We start from the raw sequence: 18,332 nt of genomic DNA, 5'->3' as shown, positions 1-18,332 counted from the left end.
AGGCTGCAACACGAACCGCGGGCGAGAGGCGAGCGGCGGCAGGCCGTCTCACAGCTATGTGCCTGTGTGCAGATACCTACCCATCTATGTACGTACACACGTACACACACACACAGAATCTCCCACTCCCCCCGAGGGCATTGCATTGTTTTGTTAATTCCCATGCTCTGATCTGTTTTGCATTAAGTGGGATGTTAAGTGTCTAATTGTCAAACGCTGATAAGCCCTGGGAAATTTTACTACCAGATAGGCATCAGCTGAGCACAGATAAAGCGCCCCAGATGCAAGGGAGGCTCCGCAGGTGAGAGCAGGGGATGCTCCTCCGAACGCAGCACGGACGGCACGCCGGCGCTGCAGGGGGAACGCGACGCGAGCGGCCGGCGTTTCCCGCTCGTCCCACATTCCCAGCCCTGCACGGCATGGGCAGTCTGCCTCTGGACGGAGGCCAGCGGTAGGAAAAGGCCCCGAGCCCCACGCGTTTCGTGGAAAGCCGCTCGCTCGCACCTACGAGTGCCACAGCAGCTCCGAACACCGTCAAGCACCCGCAAGGCCCCGCGCCGCTGCACAGATCCGCGTTGCCACCGCGGGCAGCGTCACCAGCCACTCCGTGTCCCGCCTGGGCAGAGGGTGGGTGGGATCCCAGTGCACCCACGGGAGAGCTCCCGCCGCTCCTGCACGGCACGCGGGACAGGGAGCAGGAGGGCCCCAAAGGGCCGTCGGGTTTGTTGGCTTGCTGGGAAGCGGCACGGAGCGAGGCGAGCGGGGCCGCCTGAGCAGCCCTCGAGCCACCCGCCGCTATCGCGGCTCCGTGAGAGGCAGCTCCTGTCCCTGGGGTCTGCACAGAAATCCGAGATCAAGGATTTAGCGAGGGCCTCCCTAGCACAGCCAGAGCCCCGGAAAGCAGCCAGGAAGGTGGCAGAGCGGACACAGGGAGGCACCGGAGCCCGGGGAACCGGCCAGGAAAACCTGCCCTTTTCTGCCCTTTAATGCACAGGCAGAGCCGGAGCCGCTGCTCCGCACTGCCGCCAGCACCTCGCGCAGCCGCGGGAGCCGCGCGGAGCAATCCCGCTTCCCGGCAGCGGGTCCCGGCTCACTCCCAAGCTCCACATTGACAGAACGCGAGCAGAGACGGGGCTGACGGAGCCGGGACTAGACGCAAGGCGACGAGCACTCCGAAAGGAGCGTTCCCACATCCCTCCTTGGCATCCCGCCGGCCGAGGGGATTCAGCCCGTCAGTCGCGGCCCCGCCGGCCTCTCGAGCGGTTGCGCACCCGACGCGTCGCCCTTCAGTTAGCAGCTCGGCGGAAACCATCTTTTCCTCTTTGGACTGCTCTGATAATACTCTCTAGGGACTGCTTGGAATTTCTTTCCTATACATAATTCTTTTCTTTCTATTTTATTATGTCTAAAAGTCAGCCATTTTCACAGTCCTGAAATTTCCTGATTAAATGGGGTTAAAGAAACAACGGGTAACAAGTTCGCTCATGGTGCTTAGGAAGCTGCCTTTTTTTTTACCCAACTCTTTTTTCTTTTCCCGTTTTTGCCGCAGAGAGTGGGAAAGCAGGAAAAAATATTTGCACATTTTAGGGAAAAAACAGTGGCAATTTCTGGGAGTGGTTTTTGGGCACCAGGCCCTTCCTCGCTTGCCAGGCCGCTCTGTTGCTTGCGGCGCTGCCCTGCGCGGGAGAACGAGCCCGTGTTCCCAGCGGCATCCGAGCGCCCTCCCAGCAGGGATGTGACCGTCCCGGCCGGGGCCGGTGGGGACGCTGCGGCCGTGGGCTGCGGCCGTGTGCGCAGCGCGGAACCGGGCTGCGTTCAGCACCGCGAGGGGAACGTGCTTCCGACAGCTCCGGCCCGCCGCTTGAAGTCATTCTGCGGGTCCGCTCCAAACCAGCTTCGACTGTCTCCTGACAAAGGCAGCGTTTCCCCACTGGCTCCTTGACCCGAGATGGATTGAATTTCGACACTTGGAGCCGTCTGAGCTCAGATCTTGTATGTGTTGCTTGCAATTACTGCAGGGAGAGACTGAGAGACTGGTGATACTAAATCCTTTGGCTCCAAGTCAGCATTTACAAACACAGAGCTTTTTTTCTCTTTTCCACCTCCCCACCCTGTTTTTTTTTAGCCTCCAGGTGGAATGTGCATTCTTTGGGTCAGAAATGCTATCTAGGACCGTTAGGATTCCTCGTGTTAGACCATTTCCCTAGGCCCATGCGCCGCTGCAGCTCTTTGCTCTTTTTCTTTTTTTATCTGTTAAGAGTGATCTTACCCCTATGTAGCCTATCCTCACAGGCCATCTCTGCCCAGCAAAGCACACAGGTGTGAGGTTTAGTCCCAGGACTTAGGCGTAGATTTAAAGGCCTTGCTGGTGTCGGAAGCGAGACCTGCTGTGTTCATTACTGCTGCCTACAAGAGGGCCAGCGATACCTCCAAAAAGCCATTGCTGCCTCAAGTCTGGATTCTTTTTTTTGTAAGAAGAGATACCAAGAACTCACCAGTTACATTTGCAATTCCACGTAAAAGCAAGTTACCAATATAGCTATATGGGGTTATTTTATTTTGTATGGGATTTCAACAGCAATCAAACCTGGATGAAGGCTGTATTCAGCACTACAGCATCGCCAGAGCAGCAACTTCTCACCCTTCCATCCAGGCAGGCTAATTCCAACAACCAACAAAGCAGGTGTCATTTCACTCAGAGCCTGATGAATTTCGCAGGCAGGACTGGCTGCTGTTTGGACTCTGCACATTTCAGTTCACATCGTGCTGATCGGAGGCCTGGTGGGACGCTCCAGCGCACGGCAGGGTGGCAGGGCAGGCCCCCGACACGCTCCCTGCTCTCACGTCTCCTTCCCTCCCTGTAAAATGGGGATGAAACTTCACAGGAGGCTCAATTCCTTAATGCTGGAAACATTCAAATGCAACGGTGAAGATTCATCCTAACTATGCAAATCCTCAGGTAAAAGGGGGAGAAGGGGGAGATTTATAGAAGGAGAAGAAACCACAGGTGGGGCTGGGAACATGCAGGTTCTGAAGTTTCCTTCAAGCCACCTCCTCCTCCTGCAGGTTCCTGGAAAAAGGCAGTTCTGCTACACACACCGTTCTCCTAACGTGATTCCTGCTCCACCGTCTAATACGCTATGTCCACGTTTGCTAACACACATAGAAAACCATCTGTACTCACACAAACCTGCAAGGCTACCCGCTCTCGCACATGCAAACAGCAGCGGTTCCCAACACTGCGTCGTATTTAGAAAGCTGCTTTGGAAATCTGGCTCTCAGTATCACCTTTGGTTGCTAAATAAACTTGCCTGGAGATTAACCACAGCCCACACAAAAATAGTTACAAAACAGTTTATGACTTTGAGTAGAAATGGGTGTTGGCAAAGCAGTAGGACTGATCTTTTTTTTTAAATAAGGTTGAAATGTTTAAAAAAAATACAATACAGCCTCTATAAGCAGATTCTTCGTGGTATATAAATATGCAGAGACCCGGCGAGTGTGACACGCAGGTATTTTTGGCAGGGTAAACGGTCACAGTCCCCAAGCGACATCTCCACGTGTGCAGACTCTCATCGGCGAGGAGAAAACCAAGGGCAGAGCTTGATTTCTGGCAATCAGATTTTTTATTTTTTATGCCTGTGTTTAGAATAAAGCTGGATCGCATTGGGAGGCTCTTGGAAATTCGTTGTCCAGCCGCTAGTCACCCATGGCAAACATCCTATGATCCGTGCACAACAGAGCAACTCTTCCGGCATTTCAAAGTCTTCCCTCCTAATTTAGGAAGGTGCAGGATACAACCAACCTCTTTTTCCCCCTTCTAGACAGGGGCTTCCTTGCTTTTCTTTGCCAGGGATCCCCTTTTGCGCTGCTGCGACCTGCGGACGCTCGCAGGAGCGCGGAACGGACCACGTACCTCCGGAGCAGAGCGGGAAACGGATCTTCCCACGTGGAGCAGCCTGGTGGGAATCTGGCTGCTCAACGCTCCCGAAAACACCCGTCCGGAGCGTCTCCCGCCGGCTGTCCAAGGAGCCAACAGCCAATATTAGTCACCAATCTGGGAAGCGCCGCTTGCCAAAGCCACGTAAGGCTGTGGCAGGAGCAGCAGCAGCATCAGCTGGCTCCTCTCCTGCTTCTCAGCCACAAAACTTTCGTCCTCCCCTAACAATTACATATGTGGGTTTCCTTAACAGTTTCTTTTTACATTCCTGTTTAAACAGCACAGGGAAAAGGAAGAGGAGACTTGATGTGGAAAATTAGTTTTGGACATGTTAAGCAGTGTAGATTTGCCAACTTCTGTTGCTCCAGTCCGTTCATCTGAGACGCTCTGAGCTCTCACCGAAACCCTATTTTTAGGCTGCATGTCAGATTCTGCAGCTGAGACTGACAGGATTGTTCTAAAGGCTTTTCCCCGAGAAGCACAGGGAAAACAACAGCAATTTGTGCTTCTCCCTTGGCACGGCTGCCGCTACAACGCGTGAAGCTCCCGAGGGACCCGGCCTGCGGAAACGGCTCCTTGGGGAAACACCGGGCACGGCCAGCACGGGGAGACGGGCAGGGCTCTGACACCAGCATGGCCAGCACGGCCCGGAAAACGACCCGGGAGGTTTGGCGTTTCCTCTGGAGCTGCAGATCTTCGCTTGTGGCCTCCGCACTCAGCGCACGCCGCGACGAACACCCCTCCTGACACCGCGGGCGCGCAGGGGACGCGTCACCCGCACAGACAGCAGCGCCTTGATCCAGTGAATGGAAACATGGCCACGAAGCCCGTGCCACCACAGCGTCACCGCGCGCTTCCGCCCGGCGCCCCTCTGAGCACGGCTGACACCGAGCGTGTCCAGACCGTTCCAGAGGCGTTTCAGCAGCAGAGGCTTGGGCCAAGCAACCCAGTGAGACTTGGGTTTGCTGATCGATATGGCCGGGTATTTGATTACACGGTTTTACCAGGCTCGGGGAGCTCGCCCAGGTGTACCCGAGCGCAGGATCCGTCTCCCGGGGCTTGCTGGGGCTTCCTGAAGCTGACAAGATTAATTTAGCGATCTGGAAATCTGCTGCCAAGCCGAAGGCCCCAGAAGACTGCATAGCAATAGGGAGATTAAAAGCAGATGGTTCAGCAAGCAAGGTTTTTGTAGTGAAATTTTTAACAGACTTAACATTTTTGGGCTCCTATCAGCATCTTTGTTCCTTCCTTCAGTCCGCACGGATCAGTGTTGTTTGGGCAGCTCCAGAGGGAGCGGAGCGGAGCCCACGGCGCCAACCCCGCGCCCTCGGGAAGGGCGCACGGACACCTACCCGCCGGCTGCAAACGAGGCTCGCGCCACGGGCGAGCGCCTCCGCGTAGCACGGTGAATTCCCACGGAAGGAGCTCGGCATTCCAAATATGAAGGCAGGGAACATTTCAGGGAGGGCGAAGGGCTCGGCGGAGGGGAGGGCTGCGCTGCGTGGACACAGCTCCGCACGGCTCCCCGCGCTCCGCGCTGACCCAGCAGCGCCTGATCCGCCCCACAAACAGCAGCAAAGGAAACACGCTCTGCGTTCTGCAGCGTTCCCTGGGATAACTGCACTGCAAAGCAGGCACCGTGGACACAGCTTCCCCGGCCACATGGAGCAACGTAACCGCCAGCCTGCGGCGGAGCATCACGGCACCGCTGGCCTCATTCCCCCCATCCCTGCAGACAGATCTGCAGGAATTTCAGAGCCGCCCCCCACTTCGGGGTGCCTGCCGTGTCCCGCGTGACCCCCACCTTCCCATCCCATAATGCGGATTTGGAAGCAAAGTTAGTTAACGAGGACAAAGAACTGCACCTGCAAAAACCAGGGAGGGCTGCAAAACCAACCCCAAAATACATTTGGGCTGATGAATATAGCGGCCAAACCTCAACTTAAATCTTCCATATGAAGTGCAAGGAATCAAATAACCATCCAAAAAGAGATGTCTGCAAAAGAACTTGGCTCATAATATTTTCATTTGGGTTAAATTAAAATAATTGTAAATCTTCAGTGCACAGCATGAAAGCTCCATTCTGTGTAACACTGTACGTATCCCATTAAGCTTTATAGTCAGTTCAGCCCTACAAAAATGCTTTGAAAACCAGACTGAGTTGCCTTTCCTTGGGAAAGTGAGCCTGCACCCCTCGCAAACTGGAGGAAAGCGGAACAACCTCTGTGCAGGAACCCTCTGCTCTGCAGCTCACCGGGGCTGCGAGGCAGCGGAGAAGGAGGCCAGGAGACACATTCCTTGGAAGCAAGGGGAAAAGCACCATTTCACCCGATCTCTTGGACAGCATTAAGCCTCGGCTGAGCATGAACCCGAAGCCCGTGCCAAGCCGGGGCGCTCACACATAAACACGGTCTATAAAGTGACCCCCTCGTAACGCCGCCGCGCGGGTCCGGCCTTCCTGGGCATCCCACGGAGCAGACTTGGATAACGTGACCGCCCGGCTCAGCCCGTGTGTTGGGACGGGAATTCACAGCCCATCACCTGCGCAACCGCCTGTGGAACGGCGCTAACTCCTGCCTCCCCGCGCTGCCTGCGGATGCTCTCACTGCACTCCCGCCTCCTTGCGCAGGCACCGCGGAAGGAGCTCGAGGGACACCGGCTCAGCACCGGCCCTGCTCTGCCCCAGCACGGGGAGCGCGCACAAAGAGCAGAAAACAAGGGAAAAACGGAGCGCTCACCTGCTCTTGCAAGGGAAGAGGAAAGGACTCCTTTTCGGGAGGAGTCTGGGTCTTCTTACCGAAGCTCTCCATGACTTTGCAAGGCCTGGATCAATCGCTCCATTTCTCTGGCCCCAATCTAAACTGAGTATTAAAATCCCCATCTCACAGCTGTATTGGTACAAATTAACAACTCTGAAGAGGTTAAAAATCTTGATTAAACAGGGCATGGCAGGACAGAGGTTAATGATCAACTGGCACCGTTTGGCTCATTAGTCCTTGTAGAGGAAGAGTTCGGAATCAGTTAAATCCCAGCACATGAATTCATTTCCACTGCTCTTTCTGAAATTCTCCTTCAGATCGGTGCCAATAAATCCTGCATTCCAGCAATGCCTCTCTAATACAGACATAAATTCATGTTTCTCGTTGGCCAGATTCATGACAAAGGGAAGAATAAAGCAAAGTTGCATCTAGTCATTTATCCACCTCCATCCCGCAGCCTCCCTTCCCAGGAGGCTCCTCCAAGGGCTCCGCACGCGGCGTTCCTGGAGCCCCAATCCCACAGGATTCGCCTCCGGCCTGCCCGGCTTCCTGCCACCCGTGTGTATCCCTGCTGCCCCTGTTCCGCACGTCGCGGTTTCCCACCCGGCCGCTCGCACGGCGCACGTTGTGCAGCCTGCGGGGACACTGCCCGTCTCGAGCTCCGGCCCCGTCCCCGTCCCCTCGAGCTGCTGCCCGGCCCAGCTCTGCTCCATGCGCTGGATGAGGAGCTCCCTGCACCCCGGCACCCGCACCCTCTCCTTGCCACGTTGTCCCTGCGGGACCGGCTCTGCTTCTCAATTACCCTCCACGTCTCAGAGCCCGCCTTCAAATTTTGAACTGAGGCACAAAGCCAAGTTGGAGGAGTTGGGGTCTCTCCTGATGGGATTCTCCCAGCAGATTCAAACGCCAAGATTTTGCTACTCTGCTTTGCTCCCATAAAATAGACCTTCTCGCTCTATAATTAATCCCAGTGAAATGAAGCACGGCAGCCTGACAGATTCACCTGTTTTGGTGCAAAGTGCAAAAACGCTACGTGAATATATGGCTTCAGAGGGGCAGTTTGGCTTTTTTAAGGTACCCCTCTAACGAGCACCTTGTACATGAAGGCAACAGAGTACAAGACAGGCCAGGGAGATGATGACAGCCCCAGGATCCTCAAACACCAGGTAGAGGTGAAGCAACACCGTGCTCTGCTCAATTATAAATGAGAAAAGCAAACGTCCAGACAGCCTGTCTCAGGAAAAGCCAAAGCCAAACACAGGGTTTCTCACTCCAGCCAAAGCACGAGCTCAAAGCAGAGGACACAGTTGGCTCCTGGGCTGTCCTGAAGGAGCCAGAGCCCTCACGCCTAAGGAAGAAGGATGAAAAAGAAACCAAATGCAGCAAAGGTGTCAGGAACGCAGTGGTGTTCCTGTAGGTGAGCGCGGCTCCTGGTGTAACCCCACACAGCCCTGCACACAGCGGTGTTCCTGCAGGTGAGCGCGGCTCCTGGTGTAACCCCACGCAGCCCTGCACACAGTGGTGTTCCTGTAGGTGAGCGCGGCTCTCGGTGTAACCCCACGCAGCCCTGCACACAGCGGTGTTCCTGCAGGTGAGCGCGGCTCCTGGTGTAACCCCACGCAGCCCTGCACACAGCGGTGTTCCTGTAGGTGAGCGCGGCTCCTGGTGTAACCCCACGCAGCCCTGCACACAGTGGTGTTCCTGTAGGTGAGCGCGGCTCTCGGTGTAACCCCACGCAGCCCTGCACACAGCGGTGTTCCTGCAGGTGAGCGCGGCTCCTGGTGTAACCCCACGCAGCGCTGCACACAGCGGTGTTCCTGTAGGTGAGCGCGGCTCCTGGTGTAACCCCACGCAGCCCTGCACACAGCGGTGTTCCTGCAGGTGAGCGCGGCTCCTGGTGTAACCCCACGCAGCCCTGCACACAGCGGTGTTCCTGTAGGTGAGCGCGGCTCCTGGTGTAACCCCACGCAGCCCTGCACACAGCGGTGTTCCTGTAGGCGAGCGCGGCTCCTGGTGTAACCCCACGCAGCCCTGCACGCAGCGGTGTTCCTGTAGGTGAGCGCGGCTCTCGGTGTAACCCCACGCAGCGCTGCACACAGCGGTGTTCCTGTAGGTGAGCGCGGCTCTCGGTGTAACCCCACGCAGCCCTGCACACAGCGGTGTTCCTGCAGGTGAGCGCGGCTCCTGGTGTAACCCCACGCAGCGCTGCACACAGCGGTGTTCCTGTAGGTGAGCGCGGCTCCTGGTGTAACCCCACGCAGCCCTGCACACAGCGGTGTTCCTGCAGGTGAGCGCGGCTCCTGGTGTAACCCCACGCAGCCCTGCACACAGCGGTGTTCCTGTAGGTGAGCGCGGCTCCTGGTGTAACCCCACGCAGCCCTGCACACAGCGGTGTTCCTGTAGGCGAGCGCGGCTCCTGGTGTAACCCCACGCAGCCCTGCACGCAGCGGTGTTCCTGTAGGTGAGCGCGGCTCTCGGTGTAACCCCACGCAGCGCTGCACACAGCGGTGTTCCTGTAGGTGAGCGCGGCTCTCGGTGTAACCCCACGCAGCCCTGCACACAGCGGTGTTCCTGCAGGTGAGCGCGGCTCCTGGTGTAACCCCACGCAGCGCTGCACACAGCGGTGTTCCTGTAGGTGAGCGCGGCTCCTGGTGTAACCCCACGCAGCCCTGCACACAGCGGTGTTCCTGCAGGTGAGCGCGGCTCCTGGTGTAACCCCACGCAGCCCTGCACACAGCGGTGTTCCTGTAGGTGAGCGCGGCTCCTGGTGTAACCCCACGCAGCCCTGCACACAGCGGTGTTCCTGCAGGTGAGCGCGGCTCCTGGTGTAACCCCACGCAGCCCTGCACACAGCGGTGTTCCTGCAGGTGAGCGCGGCTCCTGGTGTAACCCCACGCAGCCCTGCACACAGCGGTGTTCCTGTAGGCGAGCGCGGCTCCTGGTGTAACCCCACGCAGCCCTGCACACAGCGGTGTTCCTGTAGGTGAGCGCGGCTCCTGGTGTAACCCCACGCAGCCCTGCACACAGCGGTGTTCCTGTAGGCGAGCGCGGCTCCTGGTGTAACCCCACGCAGCCCTGCACACAGCGGTGTTCCTGTAGGTGAGCGCGGCTCTCGGTGTAACCCCACGCAGCCCTGCACACAGCGGTGTTCCTGTAGGCGAGCGCGGCTCCTGGTGTAACCCCACGCAGCCCTGCACGCAGCGGTGTTCCTGTAGGTGAGCGCGGCTCTCGGTGTAACCCCACGCAGCGCTGCACACAGCGGTGTTCCTGTAGGTGAGCGCGGCTCCTGGTGTAACCCCACGCAGCCCTGCACACAGCGGTGTTCCTGTAGGTGAGCGCGGCTCCTGGTGTAACCCCACGCAGCCCTGCACACAGCGGTGTTCCTGTAGGCGAGCGCGGCTCCTGGTGTAACCCCACGCAGCCCTGCACACAGCGGTGTTCCTGTAGGTGAGCGCGGCTCTCGGTGTAACCCCACGCAGCCCTGCACACAGCGGTGTTCCTGTAGGTGAGCGCGGCTCCTGGTGTAACCCCACGCAGCCCTGCACACAGCGGTGTTCCTGTAGGTGAGCGCGGCTCCTGGTGTAACCCCACGCAGCCCTGCACACAGCGGTGTTCCTGTAGGTGAGCGCGGCTCTCGGTGTAACCCCACGCAGCCCTGCACACAGCGGTGTTCCTGTAGGTGAGCGCGGCTCCTGGTGTAACCCCACGCAGCCCTGCACACAGCGGTGTTCCTGTAGGTGAGCGCGGCTCCTGGTGTAACCCCACGCAGCCCTGCACACAGCGGTGTTCCTGCAGGTGAGCGCGGCTCCTGGTGTAACCCCACGCAGCCCTGCACACAGCGGTGTTCCTGTAGGTGAGCGCGGCTCCTGGTGTAACCCCACGCAGCCCTGCACACAGCGGTGTTCCTGTAGGCGAGCGCGGCTCCTGGTGTAACCCCACGCAGCCCTGCACACAGCGGTGTTCCTGTAGGTGAGCGCGGCTCTCGGTGTAACCCCACGCAGCCCTGCACACAGCGGTGTTCCTGTAGGTGAGCGCGGCTCCTGGTGTAACCCCACGCAGCCCTGCACACAGCGGTGTTCCTGTAGGTGAGCGCGGCTCCTGGTGTAACCCCACGCAGCCCTGCACACAGCGGTGTTCCTGCAGGTGAGCGCGGCTCTCGGTGTAACCCCACGCAGCCCTGCACACAGCGGTGTTCCTGTAGGTGAGCGCGGCTCTCGGTGTAACCCCACGCAGCCCTGCACACAGCGGTGTTCCTGTAGGTGAGCGCGGCTCCTGGTGTAACCCCACGCAGCCCTGCACACAGCGGTGTTCCTGTAGGTGAGCGCGGCTCCTGGTGTAACCCCACGCAGCCCTGCACACAGCGGTGTTCCTGCAGGTGAGCGCGGCTCCTGGTGTAACCCCACGCAGCCCTGCACACAGCGGTGTTCCTGTAGGCGAGCGCGGCTCCTGGTGTAACCCCACGCAGCCCTGCACGCAGCGGTGTTCCTGTAGGCGAGCGCGGCTCCTGGTGTAACCCCACGCAGCCCTGCACACAGCGGTGTTCCTGTAGGTGAGCGCGGCTCCTGGTGTAACCCCACGCAGCCCTGCACACAGCGGTGTTCCTGCAGGTGAGCGTGGCTCTCGGTGTAACCCCACGCAGCGCTGCCGAGGGCGCAGGCCGGCCGGTCCCCGGGGGTGCTCTCGCTTAACATGGGGTGGTGCGCTTAACAACACCAGCAGGAATACCGAGGACAGTCAGCATGACTTCATGCAAAAAATACACATTAGGCTTTTTTTCTGAGCTGAGCTACACACGTGTGGATTCTGCCAGGCTGGGAGGCGGTGGATGAGGACGGTCCTGGGAGCTGCTGGGCACCGTGTGCCCTTGCTGCCCGCGCAGGCTGCAGGCCAGGCCTGCCCGTCCCCGCTCGGTCACGGTCCTGCAGGCTGAACAGGGGCTGCAGACCCCGGGCACCCGCTCCAGCCGCCGCTGCGGGCAACGCAGCGCGGCCGTGGGGCCCTGCGCTTCCACCTGCATCCCCAGAGCCTCCCCGGGCCTTCCCGTGCCCCTGAGACATCCCCCTCCGGTCGGGAATCCGCCTTCTCCAAGCGAGACAGCAGGACCCAGCACAAACAGCCACTTCTTGGAAGCGCAGGAGCTGCAGCAGGGAAACCCGACAGGACAGAACTTCCCTCCTCAACCAACAACCAAAGCTGCTCCCTCAGCGTCGCTCTGGCTTGGGGCACGGGCTGCAGGTGAGCGGGGCTGCAGCTCCAGCTCAGCCCTAACAGCTCAGGCACCGTTCTGCGTGACCCACACAAAACACGGCACTACCCGTGCCGACAAAGAGCTCTGCAGGAGAGTCAGCCTAATACAAAAAAGGAACAATATTATGGAAGTGAAATGACGTTTTTATACTTCAAAAAAATAAGATCCAAAGCTGAGATTTTCACGCTGGACTTTAGTTAAGGAATTAGTCATCGTTATGTAATAGTAATCTGAATATCCTAGCAAGGGACGTCTCACAAAAAGAAGTCATTCAAAGCCTGGCTGCATTCTAGCTGTATCAATTCAAGCTGTACAACACAGTACGACAGCAGAGAGTGAATCTGATTCCAGGCAAGTGTTTATATAGTGCTACGAAATGACGAGGGTTTGGCTTAATTGGTGAGTAAATGGAGCTGGAGGTTGCTAAAATAATCTCCAGCAACCCAGAGCATTGGGGCTGAACAAATTGTTTCACTCTGGTTTGTGCGTCTGCATTTCGAGCCTTGCAGACACTATAGTAAACGCAATAATAACGTCGGCTAATGAAGATTGGTTGAAATAAGAGCGCGGGGTGAGAGGGCAGGGCCTCGCACTGCAGTATTTCACAAGGGAAGGAGAGAGAAGCTGACAGAGTTTCTTGGAAAGGGGTGAGGAAAAGCGGATCACTGCCATACAGCTCAGCGGAAACCCCTCGGGAGCGAGGAAGGCAAACGAGGGATGTAGGGCAGCTTTATCCAGGCTCAGGGAACTGCTGCGGTACCAAAAATTCAGTGGGAATGTAGGCAGCAGGCAGAGCGCTAGGAAATGCGGGAGAAATATTTGGAAAGGACAGGGAGCCAAAGGCAGCACTCACAGTCTTCCACGCAGCACCCACGGGGATGGAGGAGGCAGCAGGGCCCTTCGAACAGAGCAGCCCTGAGGAGGGAGCGGGGACGGCCCCGGCCACAGCGACACGACGCCGCGAGTGCTCAGCATCCGCCTTGTCCTCCGCATGTCCCGCTGCTCCGCACGGCCCCAAAGGAGGCTGCGAACCCCCGGATGGATCGACGGGCCGGGATCACCCACCCCAGCTGCAGAGCCGACCCCCTCGCTTAGCGCAACGGAAGAAGCGTGAGCTTTACCCAGGTCTGCTGAAAGCTCTCCAGGCACTGGGACAGCTGCCACAACAACCTGAGTGGAAATCCCCCGCTAGGAAAAAATGTGCGTGGTTAATAAAGAGCTCTTTAGACAAAAAAAAAAAAAAGAAAGAAAGAAAGAAAAAAAAGTGTGGGGGGTGGGAGAGAAAAGAGAGGAAAAGGTTTGTCGTCGTGAGATTGTAAGCGTCCAGCCATGGAAGTGATGACTAAGTGTAATCTTGTGTTTCAACAGGATGAAGAAAAACATGTTTTTGAAATTGTTGAGTCTGGCGTTCCCAGCCAACAGATATTCTTTTTTTGGCCTGCAAGTGACCCTTTCAGCTTGGGCTTCCCTCCAGCCCGTGGGCCCATGGCAATGATTAGAGAGCAGAAATCGCTGCTACCGGCCAGCTGTGCTCTGAATTACCTTGGCGAGCGGCGCTGGGAACGGCGCTTGCTGCTTTCCCGGGCCGCATCAGAGGGACCCGCGCGCCCTCGCGCCGCCCCGGCCCCGCAGCTGCCCTCCCGGCACAGAACCCCTTCCCTCCACGCGTGCGCGAAGGCCCCGCGAGGACACGGCTGCTGCGCGGGGAGCGGTGACAACCCCGAGCCCGCGCGGGCACAAAACCAACCCTGAGCGGGTGGAAGGAGCCTCTGCAGGCCCAGTGCCCCCCTCCGGCCTCAGCCGAGCCTCTCCTTCCCAGCACAACCAGCCTTCGCCCCCTCTCCTGCCCTGAAGGCTTCTGTGCGGTCCAAGCCATGGGAAAGCACAAGGAAAATCGGAGCAGAAGGACGTTCTGGTGGCTTAGATGAGAGAAGAGCGTCCTGGTGCAACCTGCAGTGTGAGTCGTGGTGGTGGGAGGAGAGAGGAGACACTCAGCATCTCATAAGGACAAAGTGTGCCAAGAGCCTGCGTGATCCAGGAAGCAAGTTTTGGATTTAAGACAATGGTACAAAAGAAAACCCCTGGTTTGGTTTCCAGATGGATGGAGACAGCCATGAAGAGAGAGGGAAAAGGAGGAGAGTTGAGAATTCACCTCCTTTGCTTCTCAACGCCAGAAAGAAGAGAAAAATCAGCTGAATGCAACAGCCAGGGATAAAAGCAAAATATCTGGGGAAAGAGGCTAATTTCCTACTGATAAGGCAATGGGAGCAAACGCAAAGGGCCCCCGTGGCCGGCGCGGGCCCCGGCGGCGCAGCCCAGCAGGGCGCTCCCGTTCCGACAGCGACCGAGGCCGGCACCATTGTCAGATACAAAGAAATAAAATATGTTCCCTTTAAAAAATGTGGATGATAGCAATTAATTCCACATTTTTGTGAATAAATATCATGTGTTCTGTGCCAGAGCAATTTGGCTTGCTCGCAGAAGCTAGCAGGGACACATAAATCTGGTTTCCCTGTTGCTCAACAGAGCATCTCACTCTGCACACCACATTTTGCAGCGGAATGGGTTTCTCTTCTTCCTTTCAGACAGTATTTCAGTGGTGCTCGCTGCCCATCGTCCCTACAGGGTACAAAACTCACCGAGAGCTCTGAGATCAGAGCAGACTCTTTGACCACAGGGGGTTTTCACCTGGCTCTGACACTGTTGATTTCTATTGCAAGAGCTGCCCCCAGCTGACGTCCCCCCTTCTCTTTGGCGAAAGTGGACGTGCTAGGAGCGCCCGGCCGTTCCGGACGAGCCGTCCCGCTTTCCCGTCGCACACGCAGGGACGAGTCTTGCCGGGGAACGGGAGCCTGGGCTGGGGAGCAACACGGAGGGACCAACATCCGAGCACAGAAAGGTCAACCCATTCAGAAGACATCTAAGGTTCTCCTGGCTTTCCCAGCTGTGTTGACTTTGTTTTACTCCACTGACTTCACCCCACTCAAATCAATGGAATTATAAAGGTGTAAAGCTGAGGTGGGGCCGCACGGACTGGGTCTGTCAATCCTGAAGCTTTACAGATGTGTGCTGCCTTACGCGGGAGGAGCGCGTTATTTTATTGACCGAACGCTTTCTTTTTTTAACATGGAAAATCTCAGTGGCACTTCACTCCATTTGTCTTTTTTTCTTCTTTAGTCATATGATAATGTACACTTCTAACCAGTGAATCATCCCCCCAAAAAGTCATAAAGAGAAAAATAGCTCCTATGTATGCCTCGGCGGTCAATGAATCACTGTCGACAGGTATAATGGGAATAATTACAGACTGCTGCGAAGCTTCGCCCAGAGCCCGGCTCCGAAGGCTAGTTGCAAAACTTGGGAGCCGTGCAGTTGCATCCAGGGCTGCGAGTGCCAGGTTCGGAATCAGCCAGGAGACCTTCAGATTTGTGTTACTGCAAGGACACATCCTCTCCAAGTGTCTGTTACGTGTTGACAAACTGTTTATACTTAACCAAGCAATAATAATGAATAGTCTAAATAGACATTGATTTCTATGTTTGTAATTCATTTTTAGTGGGAATATATCCTGGCAACAGAAATATGGATGTGGAGCTTTGGATGCCAGCCACTGTTCAATAACTAAGCTATTTTAATCAGTAAGATGTATTATTTGATATAATAACATATATTTTTAGGGTCTAGTCCTGGAAGCTCTTACTCCAGCGAGCTCCAGTCTTCCAACTGCAGTTTCTGGGATCAGACACACGGATGTGACCTTGCAGCAGACAGTGTCCAGACAAGGGCAGGTTTCAGTCCCCAGCCGTTAACTTGCTGCCTCCCAGGAGCAGTCACTCAAACTCCCAATGTCAGCAAGTGCTCCGGAACGGAGACGTGACCCCTTCCCGAGCCGGCGCGGGGAGAGGTGACAACAACTCACGGCCACTGCATCATTCCAGCCGTGCACCCGGGGGCTCCCACAGCCCAGAGCGCTGACACTAACTCTTTTGGAGCGTCTCCATCCAACCACAGCAGCCTGCCTGAGCCAAAGGCCCACTTTCCAGCCCGGTCCGGAGAAGGGATGCGCACGGTGCTCTCACGGATAACACGCTCTGTGCTCTGCCCGTGGCTGATGGGAATTCTCTTACTGTGTCAAATTCCTCCCCTGGGGAAAAACAACAAAACGGATCGCAGCTGAACCGGACCAGTTGTGTGACAATGGCAACCAGAAACCCATAAGCATTGGACACGCTCTCCCTCTGGAATATCCCGAAGCCACCAGGAACCGGTGCCCAGCACCGCCTGCCCCAGGCCCTGCAGCACGGAGCTGCACGGAGCCGCATGGAACTGCACGGAGCTGCATGGAACTGCACGGAGCTGCACGGAGCCGCATGGAGCCGCACGGAGCCGCATGGAACTGCACGGAGCTGCATGGAACTGCACGGAGCCGCACGGAGCCGCACGGAGCTGCGTGGAGCCGCACGGAGCTGCGTGGAGCTGCACGGAGCCGCACAGAGCTGCACGGAACGGCACGGAGCCGCACGGAGCTGCACTCAGGCCCTGCATGTGTGGCAACTGCCCATCCTGGCTGGTCCCATCCGGGTGCTTCCACGGACTCCTGCAGAGCAGAGAAGAGCATCCTCCGAGGGCACTGCATGGGCTCCACCACGGTCCTCTGCCTTAGGATAAGCGGAATCACCCTCCGGAGGCTCCCCCTGCTCCTTGTCGGCTCGGCAGGGAGTCCGGCTCCAGCCACGACCGGCTCCAATGGAAACGTCTCATTTCTGGATGCCGTGAGTTAGAGCAGAAATATCTCACCCTTAGTTGGGAAAGTAGTTGAAAAGAGATGAGTGGCTGCTGTTGCGTTTCTGGGAAATGTGTGATATTATATGATTTGTTAATTTGTTCCAGAGTTTCCCTTTATGCCTTAACAATACTGCTCAGTATTCAATTCAAATCGCAATGCTTAATGGCCTGTGGTCAGCTAAGCTTATCCTGCCTTTCTGTGCCAGCTTCAAAAATAAACAAAGCTGTGTCTACTGAGTGGCACAATTAGAGGGATTTATCCTGCCCTACTCCAAGCCCTCCTCCGGAACACAAAACACCGTTCCGGTTAGGTTTGGAGCCGATGGATAGTGCTTTCCATCCCGCCATAGGGGACTGCGGGAGCTGAACTGCGCGTGCAGGTGCGACCACCTCCTTCGGGGCCACGGATACTAAGGGTAGGTTAAAACGCAGCGCGTTCCCCGCAGCAGGTCAACCCCGTGCACTCCACGCACCGGGCTGCAAGCGCCCGCGCCAACAGCTCCCGTGTGAGACATTCCAAAGGGAAGGCCTTAGCCCTGCTCTAAAACCGTAAGGCAAATCTAGCAACGTGTCTTTGCTTTCCTTTGCCGGAGATCTGTTCCGCTCCAGTCCTAGGCTGAAGGAACATTTTTAAATCCATCACGCAACGAGACAGGTCACCTTGCTGTAAGTGGTTGGACAAAAACCCTGGAATCCGACGGTAAAAGCACAGAGCTCAGCGCCGGGGCCATCTCCCGAACTCCAAGCCGAAGAGCCTCAGTGCCAGAGACCCTCTGCACAGGGAGGGCAAAACCGCAAGCGGCCTTTGCTCCGCTCCCCCAAGGCAGCCCGCGGACCCGATGTTCCCAACGGGAAGCGTCGGCTTCTTGGGACTGCCAGTGAAACCGGGCCCTTTGCACAGGCCACGGAATTGAGCCTTGGCTTCAGCACGGCAAGCCTCGAAGCCTCAGCTTCCAGCCCTGCGAAGGCAGGAGAATGAACATCTCCCCTGCTCGCGAAGGGCTTGTTGAGGCTTGGAAGTTTGCAACGTGCTGCAAGATCAAAGGATCGGAATAATGTTACATATTCAATACAGGTCCATGCGCTCCTCGCAATGTCTGGAGGCGTCACGGATTGCTTAGCTTGCAGAGGAAAGAGGAAAACAGGGATTTCACAAGCCCAGCTATTACAGTGGCTTAGGGCTCGCGCTGGTCCTCCACGCGATGGGCAAGCAAGGCTGTTATCGCACAGCAAGACGTAAAGCCCAGAGGATCCGGCAGTTTTAAGACCTGCCTTTATTGTATAGCAGAAGGGAAGACCTGGGCTGATTTTTCTCGTGGTGAAAACGCAGCTTTTTCTTAGGCGTGTGAGTTGCCTCTCAACCATTTGCAAACTTTTCTCTTTCTTTGGTCCCGGGCTTGGTGCGAAACACAGCAGAGCTCTCAGCACTCAGAGCCCCTGGGGCTGTGGCACCCAAGGGTGCCCTGTGCCTGCCCTTACGCCTGTCGCAGTCGGCCAAGGCCTTTCTTAGAGCAGACTTGCTCAGGGAAGAAAACAAACAGTGCAGGGAAGCACCAGGATGAGCTCTCAGCTCCACTCCTGGAGTCCCTGCTTTTATAAC

Source organism: Tinamus guttatus, unplaced genomic scaffold, assembly GCF_059628265.1.
Source record: "Tinamus guttatus ecotype Peru unplaced genomic scaffold, ASM5962826v1 Tinamus_guttatus_pri_ptg000045l, whole genome shotgun sequence".
NCBI lineage: Eukaryota > Metazoa > Chordata > Aves > Tinamiformes > Tinamidae > Tinamus > Tinamus guttatus.
This window is presented reverse-complemented; position numbering follows the sequence as displayed.